The sequence below is a fragment of the Pelodiscus sinensis genome, chromosome W (genome assembly GCF_052426305.1).
Source record: "Pelodiscus sinensis isolate ZL-2025 chromosome W, ASM5242630v1, whole genome shotgun sequence".
In the NCBI taxonomy this organism is placed as follows: Eukaryota; Metazoa; Chordata; order Testudines; family Trionychidae; genus Pelodiscus; species Pelodiscus sinensis.
Genome location: NC_143084.1, coordinates 7,996,961 through 8,008,344, shown reverse-complemented (window position 1 = coordinate 8,008,344; position 11,384 = coordinate 7,996,961).

Sequence of the window (11,384 nt, the reverse complement as noted above, 5' to 3'; positions counted from 1 at the left end):
TTGGAATGAGGCCAGGAGGCCATATGTACCCTGGTAGAGGGACACTTCAGGGGAATTGGGTCTATGGGCCATATTTTCCCTGTAGAAAGCAGGCACGGACCCTGACTCTGGGGCTTCTGGACCATTGAGGGGTCCTGCTCCTTGACACTACCCATCCTGGCTAATAAGGATTGATGGACTAACCTCCAGGAATCTATCCAGTTCTTTCTTGAACCCTGTTGAAGTCCTGGTCTTCACAACATCCTCTAGCAAGGAGTTCCACAGACTGACTGTGAAGAAAAACTTCCTTTTGTTTTAAACCTGATACCAAATGAAACTATAGGTAACTCCTATTTCTTATTTACTTGCATAACATCCTATTGACATCCAAAATACTGACACTGCCTAGTTGCATTGTGAGCTCCTTCAAAAAACATCACCCATAGCCAGGTGTGATCAGTCTCTATTGTCTCTCCTGTTTACCCCTAAACAAATCCAGTGTTCTCCTCAAACTATTGTCCTATCCCTGTAAACACTCCTACCCTTGCCCAAGAAACTGTTCTGATACCTGGATTTAAACTGCATCAGTTCCATTGAGACTTCTTCATCTCCTGTCTGATCGTGCTGGGGGCTCTGCTCTGTTTGTCTCCTGCCCTCTGGAGCCCCAGCTCCCATCACTATCTGGGAACCCCGATCAGTGCAAGCTCCACGGAGTGGTGAGGTTGCTCTCTTTTCCCCTCCCCCCATCTCTCTAAGCATAGCCTCCTGAACCTGCCCTATGTAATCAGTTATATGGTTAGCTAGCCCTAACACTTGTAATCAGTTTAAATTAAGATTTAATATTGTAACTGTTTTGTGTGTTTGGCTCCATATATATAATATCTATTCACTACCCAGAAATAAATAACTCTTTGTTAAGCTGGTTGCTTCTCTCTTTCTTCCACTCACTCTTCCTTAAGGGGTGTTTTATCTTCCCCATTCGCTCTGCAACAACGCTTCTTGTACCCAAGCAAAAGATCCCTGTAGAGCCCAAAATCCTGTGGGGTTTGCTCATTGTGTGGTTTACCAGTGAATGACTGGTGTGAAAGTGGGGATGGGGGTGCTGAACCTGGGGGCATATGAGGATGGCAGCTTAAAGTGCTGTTAATCCAGCCCACTGAGTCCAAAGGCGCATGAGGGTGCAGTGTGGCATTGCTGTTAAACCCAGTCTGCTGAGTCCAGGGACATATGAGGCTTCAGCTTGGGAGCGCTGATTAACCAGTCCTCTCAGACGTGCTCTGATTAGTGGGTGTGAGTGTCTGTGTGTGTTGCTAAGGTGGGAAGAACCCCATCCTGAGAACCTAGTTCCTGCAGGAGAGCTCCAGTGGGAGGGGGAATTGGCAGCAGGGAGAATTCAGCTCCATATGAGAGCACAAGCAGTACACGGATAGAATTGTTAACCTCCCCCCCAGTCCCGTAAGAGTAACCCTAATAAATGAGCATACCCCAGAGTAATGGGCAAATCTGGTAATAAATTGGTGGAGAAATGCGGGCAGTACGTGATCCTGATCACAGGGTGCTTGTTGAGTAGTTGCTGCAGAGTGGGGAAACCGAGGCACAAGCCTGAGCCAGTTTTTTTCTTTTTTTTAGCCTTTTAGTCAGCTCCTATCATTCCTATAAAACACTTGGTAAAATTCTGAATTGTGCTTGGAATTATTGTGGGACTGTGCAATAGGAAGTTAAATATTGGGCCTTGAAAGTAAATGTGTTAGAGCTATACTGTGACTGCAGGTAAAGATCACTAGTGAAATAAGAAAGTAGAGATGTCGGAGGACCCCTTTGGCTGCTCGGTTGACAGGAGAAAACCAAGAGGTTAGAGAAATGGGTAACGAAGGGGAAATGTCCCTGGGAAAGGGGGTGCTTTAAGGGTGTGGATCCCCTGCTTGAAGCAAGTTTGAGCTTTGAACAATATTGCACAACCATTAAACCACAAGGTAGTACAAAAGATGCAGCTGCTGCATGGGCATTGTTTTATGCATGTCTGGACATGGCTGAAATGGTGAAGGGAAGGCAGGAGCTGGAGAAGCAGTTACAACAGTGTTTGGACAAATGTGAGACTGATGTGAATTTATAGCAGAAAAGCTTAAAATGGTGACTTGACTTAGAAATATGCAGGGGGAAAGGGACAAGGTCAGTATGGGTGCAGAACAGCATAGAAAAGAGTTGTCTCACACTAAAATGTTAGAGGAAGCGCGAGCAGCAACTTGCTTCCTAGCAGATGAAAACAAGGCAGCTAAGGCAGCAGCCAGCCATCAGAAGTGTGAGGCAGAGATCAGTAAACTACATGCCCAACTTAGTGCCCATAAGGGGGTGGTAACAGCTGTAAAATTGAGAGGACTGTGATTGGGAACCCCCTGCGAAAATAGAAATATTCCCAAGCCCCATTTAACCCCCAGTGGTCACACAGGCATAATGTTGCCCCTGTTTCCACAAGGGAAGTTAAACACACACTGTGGCTGCATCTAGACTGGCAAGTTTTTCTGCAAAAGCAGCTGCTTTTGTGGAAAAACTTGCCAGCTGTCTACACTGGCCGCTTGAATTTCTGCAAGAACACTGACTCCTACTGTAAGAAATCAGTGCTTCTTGCGGAAATACTATGCTGCTCCCGTTTGGGCAAAAGTCCTTTTGCGCAAAGTTTTTGCGCAAAAGGGCCAGTGTAGACAGCTCAGATTTGTTTTGCGCAAAAAACCCGATTGCAAAAATGGCGAATGAGGCTTTTTTGTGCAAAAGCCTGTCTAGATTGGCATGGATGCTTTTCTGCAAAAAGTGCTTTTGCGGAAAAGCGTCCATGCCAATCTAGACACTCTTTTCCACAAATGCTTTTAACGGAAAACTTTTCCGTTAAAAGCATTTGTGCAAAATCATGCCAGTGTAGACGTAGCCACAGGGTGCGTCTAGACTGGCAAGATTTGCGCAAAAACTTGCCAGCTGTCTACACTGGCCGCTTGAATTGGCGCAAGAGCACTGACTTTGTAATGTACAAAATCAGTGCTTCTTGCGCAAATACTTTCACGCTCCCGCTCGGGGGGGGGAAGCCCTCTTGCGCAAGAATCTTGCTCAAGAGGGCCAGTGTAGACAGGAAAGAACTCTTTGGCACAAAAAAGCCCCAATGGCTAAAATGGCGATCGGGGCTTTCTTGCCCAAAATTGCGTCTAGACTGGCCACAGATGCTTTTTCGCAATCTAGACGCGCTTTTGCGGAAATACTTTTAGCGGAAAACTTTTCCATGAAAAGTGTTTCTGCAAAATCATGCCAGTCTAGACGCAGCCCCTGGGTATGTCTACACTACAACAGTATTTTGAATTAGCTTAATTCGAATTAAGTTAATTCGAAATAACACATCTATACACAAACTATTTCGAAGTAGCGCGTCCACACTGAACTAAAGCTAAGACTGGCCGGAACCAGTGCCAGCAGGGCATCAGGTTAGGACTTAGTGTGTGAGGCTGCTGCCTGAGACTAACTGAGCTCCATGCTTAAAGGGACCCTACCCCCACCCCAGACAGTTCTCAGGGTTCCCCACTTGATTGTCTACCTTGATGAAGGACTGCTTTGCTGTCCTGTCTTGGAGTGTCCTGAGTGCCCACAGTCGGGACACCACAGCACTCAGCCACATGGAGCCAGAGCTGCCCCTGGGCACTCCGACTCCACAAGACACACCGGTGCCATCAGCCTGGCTGCACTTGCTGCAGGCTGCCATCCGGGGGGTGCAGCGGGGGGTTGTCAGGATCCAGGAGGCCCTGAGGGAGAGCATCCACCATGAGGAAGCCTCAGAGCCTCCCTGGTCCTCCCCACTGGGGACTTGTGCCCCATTCCTCCCTCATGTCCTTCCACTTACCCCTCCCCAGCCCCCCTTCCTGATGTCAAACAAAAGACATGTATGTTCAAAAATAGAAACTGGGTTTATTGAACAAAATTAGGTGGGGGGGGGGGGGGGGGGGATGAGCCTCTGGGGAGACTGGGAAAAGGTGGGAGAAGGGAAGAGAGGGTGGGAGGGGGAAACCTGGGAGGAGGGAGCTGGAAGGGGGAGGGGAAGCTCAGGGTTCAGGTTTGGGGGTCTCGCCAGGCCAACGTGACTTTCATGCTAACCTGCTCCTGTGTTCGCATGTGGCCTTTGGTGGCCAGGCTGGCAGCTATCCTACCATAGACGGCCATGTTCATAGAATCATAGAATACTAGGACTGGAAGGGACCTCGAGAGGTCAGTGAGTCCAGTCCCCTGCCCTCATGGCAGGACCCAGTACTGTCTAGACAATCCCTGATAGACATTTATCTAACCTCCTCTTAAATATCTCCACAGATGGGGGTTCCACAACCTCCCTGGGCAATTTATTCCAGTGTTTGACCACCCTGACAGGAAGGAACTTTTTCCTAATGTCCAACCTAAACCTCCCTTGCTGCAGTTTAAGCCCATTGCTGCTTGTTCATCTTGGCCTCTGGGGATAGAACAAGTTTTCTCCCTCCTCCTTATGACACCCTTTTAGATACCTGAAAACGGCTATCATGTCCCCCCTCAATCTTCTCTTTTCTAAACTAAACAAACCCAATTCTTTCAGTCTTCCTTCATAGGTCATGTTCTCTAGACCTTTAATCATTCTTGTTGCTCTTCTCTGGACCCTCTCCAATTTCTCCACATCTTTCTTGAAATGCAGTGCCCAGAACTGGACACAATACTCCAACTGAGGCCTAATCAGCGCAGAGTAGAGCGGCAGAATGACCTCTCATGTCTGGCTCACAACACACCTGTTAATGCAGCCCAGAATCATGTTTGCTTTCTTTGCAACAGCATCACACTGCTGACTCATATTCAGCTTGTGGGCCACAGTAACCCCTAGATCCCTTTCTGCCGTACTCCTTCCTAGACAGTCGCTTCCCGTTCTGTATGTGTGAAACTGATTGTTCCTTCCTAAGTGGAGCACTTTGCATTTGTCTTTATTAAACTTCATCCTATTTACCTCAGACCATTCTCCTACTTGTCCAGGTCATTTTGAATTATGCCCCCATCCTCCAGATTAGTCGCAACCCCTCCCAGCTTGGTATCATCTGCAAACTTAAGCGTACTTTCAGTTCCTCCGTCTAGGGCTGAGATCATGGAAGTTGGGGGCATCCCCCCCCAAAACCTGAATAAGGTCTGTGATCTCCACCCTGGACCAGGAAGGCTCCTACCTTCTCCAGCCCCTGTCAGGCTCCTGGGAGCTGGCAGCTTGATCTTGGGGAGCAGTGGAGGGCTGGGGCTGCCAGTGGCTTGGTGGCTCATGTTTTGGGGCCTCTGGATCAGGGGCCCTGGTACCCACTGCTGGCTGTGGGCTGGCAGGCTTGGAGCTGGCACAGGCACTGTGGCCAGGGTCTACCCCTTTAATGGCTCCAGGGCTGGGGGAGAGGAGAGTAAGTTTTCCTGGTTGTGCCCACAGTGGCCACCAGGGCTCCCTGGGAAGGGCTGGAGGCCCCCTGTTTCAAATTAAGTGTCTACACAGTACTTGTATCAAATTAGCTATTTCGAATTAGGTAAACCTCATTCTACGAGGAATAACACCTAATTTGAAATAAGGGCTCCGCTATTTTTAATTTTTCAAAATAGCAGATTTTTGTGTAGACAGCTATTGCAGTTAATTCGAATTAACTCTGTAGTGTAAACATACCCACAGTTGCAGGAGCCGAACTTCCCACAACAGAGCTAGTCATACATGTAATAAGACTATCTCCTAGCTAGGCCAAGGCTATTGCTGAGAGGCTGGGACCACTGAACCGTGACACAGCTGTGGCATGGATGGCTCATTTGGCAAATGGACCCCTCTGCTGATGGCATGGACCTTACCCAGTTGGCTCAGTTATGTGCTTCTCCTGGTGATGCAGATGCTCTGGACATAGGCATAGGTTCGTGGGAGCGGACTGCCCCTGGGCCCTGGGAATGGATAAGTGCTCTCAAAATATTACTACCTGCTTCTTCCCTTAAACTCTATATTCTGGAAGAGCATAAACCTGGAGAGGCCCCTGAAGCTTACCTAATTAGCAAAAAGATGCTGGCAGCTCTCTCTGATTCATTGCCCCAGACAGAAGAGAACGGAATTATCACTTACCGTTATCAGGGACATGAATTGGTACAGAGCGCTTATGCAGGGCTAAATTCCCAGCTAAAAATGACCATGGGGGCTGTGGATTTGGAACACCTTACATGGAATGAGCTAGTGGCAAAAATTAAACAGGTAGATTTATTAAGAGACTGTTTTTTAAAAAAAAAAAACAAATCAGCAAAGACTAACTGAGCCTGTACAGGCTATTACTTTTGCAAATAATGGTCTTCATTCTGCCAATCGCCCTCCCAGTGGTAGTCCCCCTACTTCCCACAGTATTGGGCAGCGCTGACCCAAGGAGACCCTTAGGAATGTGATCTGGATGGAGCTAGTAAAGTTAGGGGAAGACTTGAGGAAATATGATCGCCAGCCCCTCAGCATTCTAATTAATGCTTTGTCTCAGGTGACGCAGAGAACAGAGTTGACGGAGGGAGCCCCACCTCAGCCCACTGCTCCAGTGAGGAGTGAGTCCCCAACTCTCACTCCCTGTCAAAACCAAAACCCTGCCTCCTCTTCTGAGTGCAGGCTTTCGAGGGAGTCAGCTGATCAGTAGCAGTGCCTGGTTCCCTAAGGGCCTCCCCAGCTGATCGCAAGACTTCATTGACAGGTGGGGGAGACCAACTGTAAGGGCTACATTGGGGAATCCAGGGACGTTACCCCAGCTGCTAGTGGACACAGGAGCCTCAGTAAACATTCTGAGTCCTCACTGGATCTCGGGAGGGAGACCCACCACTAAACAGGCTCAGCTCAGTGGGTGTGGGGGAGAAATCCAGGAAGCACCTGTTTGGCAGGATGGTCCCTTGCTAGTAGACAGACTACAGGGGCAAATGGAATGCTGTGCTCATGAGGGAAATGAGAAGGGAATCTTAGGGGTACCTTTCCTCCAAACATTTCAGTTGACTGTGGTTACGGAGTGTTACGGAGGTTAGAGGGGCCTGAAGAGATCTCAGCTGTGCATCATTGTGCTGCTATAAAAGCACCCACATGCACCCTAGTTTCCATTAGTGATCCATGGGTACAAGAATTTCCCAGTGTATGGAGTAAAAATAAGGCAGAGTGTGGGAAAATAGATGTGGAAGTTTTACTTGAGGGAAAAGATCCTCCTCCCCAGAGGCAATAAAAGTATCCAGCTGCAGCAGAGGAAGGCATTAAAAATACTATAGACTGTCTCTTGGAACAAGGGGTGCTTGTGCCAATGCAGAGTGTCTGCAATTCACCTGTGTGGCCTGTCCTTAAGGCAGATGGGGTCACTTACAGAATGACAATAGACTTCCATGCCTTAAATGCAGTTGCCCCTGTAGTAGCTAAATACAATGAAATTGTAGCAGCACCTGGCTCAAAATGGTTTTCTGTAATTGATTTGGCTAATGCTTTTATGGTTATACCCCTCCATCCTTCTTGTTGGTATAAGTTTGCTTTTATCTCTAGGGGACAACAATATGACTTCACCTGGGCCCCCCCAAGGTTTCCATTCTTCCCCTAGTATTTGTCATGCCCACATCACTGAAGTGTGGGACCAGTTGCACCCTGACCACCTCTCATGTAATTTCATATGTGGATGACATCCTAATATACACCCCCACTCCAGAACTGAACAGGGAAATCACCAGGGAGGTGTTGGATATCGTGCAGGAAACTGGATTTAAGGCAAACAGAGAAGGCTCAGCTAGTACAGCAAAAGGTGAAATACATGTGTCTTGGGGACGAAGGCTGGACTCCTGATCAACAAAGGGTAGAAATGATAGGAAAACTACCTGCTCCAACTGATGCACACTTTCTGCGAGCCCTTGTGTGAACTTTTAATTTCTCCAGAGTTTATTGAAATGTTCTGACCAAGCTAAGCCTCTATCACTTATTGAAGGGGGGGGGAAACCCCAGGATTTGGGAATAGGGACCAGACCAACAAACTGCCCTGGCCACGTTGAAACAAGATTTGGCTAGGGCTCAGGCTCCTGCTCCTGCCCTGGCTTATCCTGATCCTGCCCTGCACTTTGTGATTCAATTGACTTCCTCAGAAACAAGCATTGGAGCTACTCTCAACCAAAGGCAAGGTGACAAGCTCAGAGTTATTGCATATGCCTCCAGGCTCCTTGCAGGAGGAATAACAGGTAGTTCGAACTAGGGCTTTATTTCAAACACCCGTTTCACTGCCGTGTGTAGACGCAGGCAGTTATTCCGGTCTTGTAAACTTCAAAAAAAGGCACCCGGCCAGGAAGATGCAAATCAAGCGTGGGGATACAGGCAGTCCCCGGGTTACATACAAGATAGGGACTGTAGGTTTGTTAAGTTGAATCTGTATAAGTCGGAACTGACGTCCAGATTCAGCCGCTGCTGAATCTGACCACCAGTTCTGACTTGCATACAGAATCAACTTAAGAACCCCAGGCGTCCCCAAGTCAGCTGCTGCTGAAACTGATCAGCAGCTGATTCCAGGAAGCCTGGGGCAGAGCAACTCTGCCTCAGGCTTCCTGTAGTCAGCGCTGGTCAGTTTCAGCAGAAGCTGACTTGGGGACACCTGGGGCAGAGCAGCTGGGGTGCTGCTGGGCTGCTCCAGTAGCACCGCTCCTTGGTGCTACTGGACCAACCCGGCAGCACCCCATCTGCTCTGCCCCAGGCGTCCTGATTCAGCCGCTGCTGAAACTGACTAGCAGCAGCTGAATCAGGACCTGGGGCAGAGCAGCTGGGGTGCTGCCAGGTTGGTCCAGTAGTGCCCAGAGCGGCGCTACAGGACCAATCGGCAGTGCCCCAGCTGCTCTGCCCCAGGGTCCAAAACAAAAGCCTGGTCTGCTGGGGGCACTAGCTGCGCCCCCCCCCCCCAGCAGACCAGGGACACGGGGAGCAGAGCTGCAGCGGGTTGCCGCGCTTCTGAGGCTTTGCTCTGGCAAAGCCTCAAGCACAGGAATCCACCGCTGCTGCCGCTTCAGTCCCGGTGCCTGTGGTCTGCTGGGGACGGTCTCCAGCAGACCAGGGGCACTGGAGCAGCTTACGAACGGGGCTTTCTCGCCCCAGAGCTCGCAGGTAGCAATCCGCCACCTCAACGGCGAGAGAGCCCCGTTCGTAAGTGCGGATCCAACGTAAGTCGGAGCCGCGTAAGTCGGGGACTGCCTGTATTTAAATCCCGGGCTTGATTTGCAATTCCGAATGCCTACATTTGCAGTCGTAGTTTGAATTAGGCTGCAAGTGTAGACATACCCAAACAGAGCAAGGCTTACCCCCTGTGAAATTGAGTGTCTTGCCCTGGTCTGGAGTCTCACATTGGGAGTTTATTATTGGGGGAGCCAATGTCATTGTACTTCAGTGGGGAGTGCACTGTCTGAACATGATATCAGGAAAAATACAGGATGGCCAGGTCTCTAACCCCTGCATTGCTCAATGGACCCTCACCCTAGTAAACCGAGGAGTTGAGTTTAAAAAGGAGCAAGCTGTTTCACCAGCCCCCTATGGGCTAATCATAGAAGGAGAAGAACATACCTGCCCTCTGCTCCTTATAAAATGCTTTGAGTGGCCAGTCAAGGGAGGCATGAATCTTGCAGATGCTAAATGAAAGGGAGCTGCAATTTGGTTTACAGGTGGCTCAAGTTTCTACCATCAGGGTCATTCCCAAACAGGGTATGGAGCCATCCACATAAATGATGGGGAGATGCTCCAAGGACCAGCTTGCCCCCATTCTGCCCAAGCAGCCAAAGTGGAGGCAGTTAGAGCTGTCCTAGCTTATGAATCCTGGGACACCTCTGTTACTATTTACACTGACTCTGACTGGACTGCCAGAGCAATCACTGTGTGGCTCCTCCTCTGGCTGGGCAGAGAAATGCTAGCTGCAGATGGGAGCATTTCTCATTCAGACAAATGAAGGCAGATGGCAAATCTGATCAAGGAAAGAACTGGAGACGCTTGGGTGACTCACACAAAGGGGCATCAGAAAAATCACTCGGAGGAAGCACACTGGAATAACAGAGCTGATAGGGTGAATGGGTACAAATGTGGCAAGGGATCAAACATGTAAATAGGGTAAAGAGTTGAAACATTGGCTTGCACCTGTAGGAACAGGAATTCCTTTAGTTGATGCTGCAAACATAGAGGTTCTGCCTAATAAGTTATCATATGCCACTAAAAATATGGGAGAATCCCCTTAACATCCTCTTTGAAACAGTTAAGTGAGGAACAGCAGCTAATAAGTAAGGTATTTCGTGGGTGGGAGACTCATACAAAAAGACAGTCAATCATATCTGGTGTACAATCCCTCCACAACAATGTCTCGAACTTTGCATGTGAGCAAGCTCAGGTTCTCACCCAAAATGTAATCATGGGAATGGTTTGGCAAGCCTGAGCAGGACTAATTCCCATGGAGGCAATCAACTTAATTCAGCCCCATGTAACAGAGAAAGAACTAGTCCTCCAGCCCTGGTGGAGACTAGTTAATGCTTCATGTAATCATGACCAACAAAGCCTGCAGTTATTCCTCATAACTGTGGCAGGGAAAGAAATCAGAGCAATTAACCCTGTTGTCCCACTGGGATTACAAATTAATGACAATTCAGTAATGTACTCCAAGGATCCCAACACTCGGGCCTGGCAGACAGATAACAGGGTATGTCTACACTACAATGTTAGTTCGAACTAACATTCATAGCTGCTACACTAGCGCTCCGCTAGTTCGAATTTAAATTGAACTAGCGGAGCGCTTAGTTCAAACTAGGAAAAACTCATTTTACGAGGATTAAGCCTAGTTCAAATTTACTAGTTCAAACTAAGGGGTGTGTAGCCCCTTAATTCGAACTAGTGGGAGGCTAGCCCTCCCCAGGTTTCCCTGGTGGCCACTCTGGCCAACACCAGGGAAACTCTATTGCTCCCCTCCCGGCAAAGGGGCACGGGCTGGCTGGCTACGGTGCCCATGCCAGGTGCAAGCCTGCCAGCACCCACCCAGCAGACCCTGCACCTGGCACGGCACAGAGCCACCCACCCAATGTCCCCCAGCCCTCCCCCTCTTCCCGGGACCAGGCTGGCAGCTCCTGGGAGCTTGCCCAGGACCGCAAGAGGCGGGCACCTTCCTGGGCTAGTGTGGACATCATGGACCTTGTCTACAATCTCCACACTAGGCACAGGAAAGTGGCCGTCTAGGGCAGGCAGGAGAGCTGCCAGCCTGGCCACCCAGGAGCAGGTGTGCATGAAAATCAAGGGGGTCCACTGAGACCCCCCTGACCCTGAGCCCTGAGCTTACAATGGCCGTCCTGGGTCAGACCAAAGGTCCATCTAGCCCAGTAGCCTGTCTGCTGACAGCAGCCAACACTAGAGACCC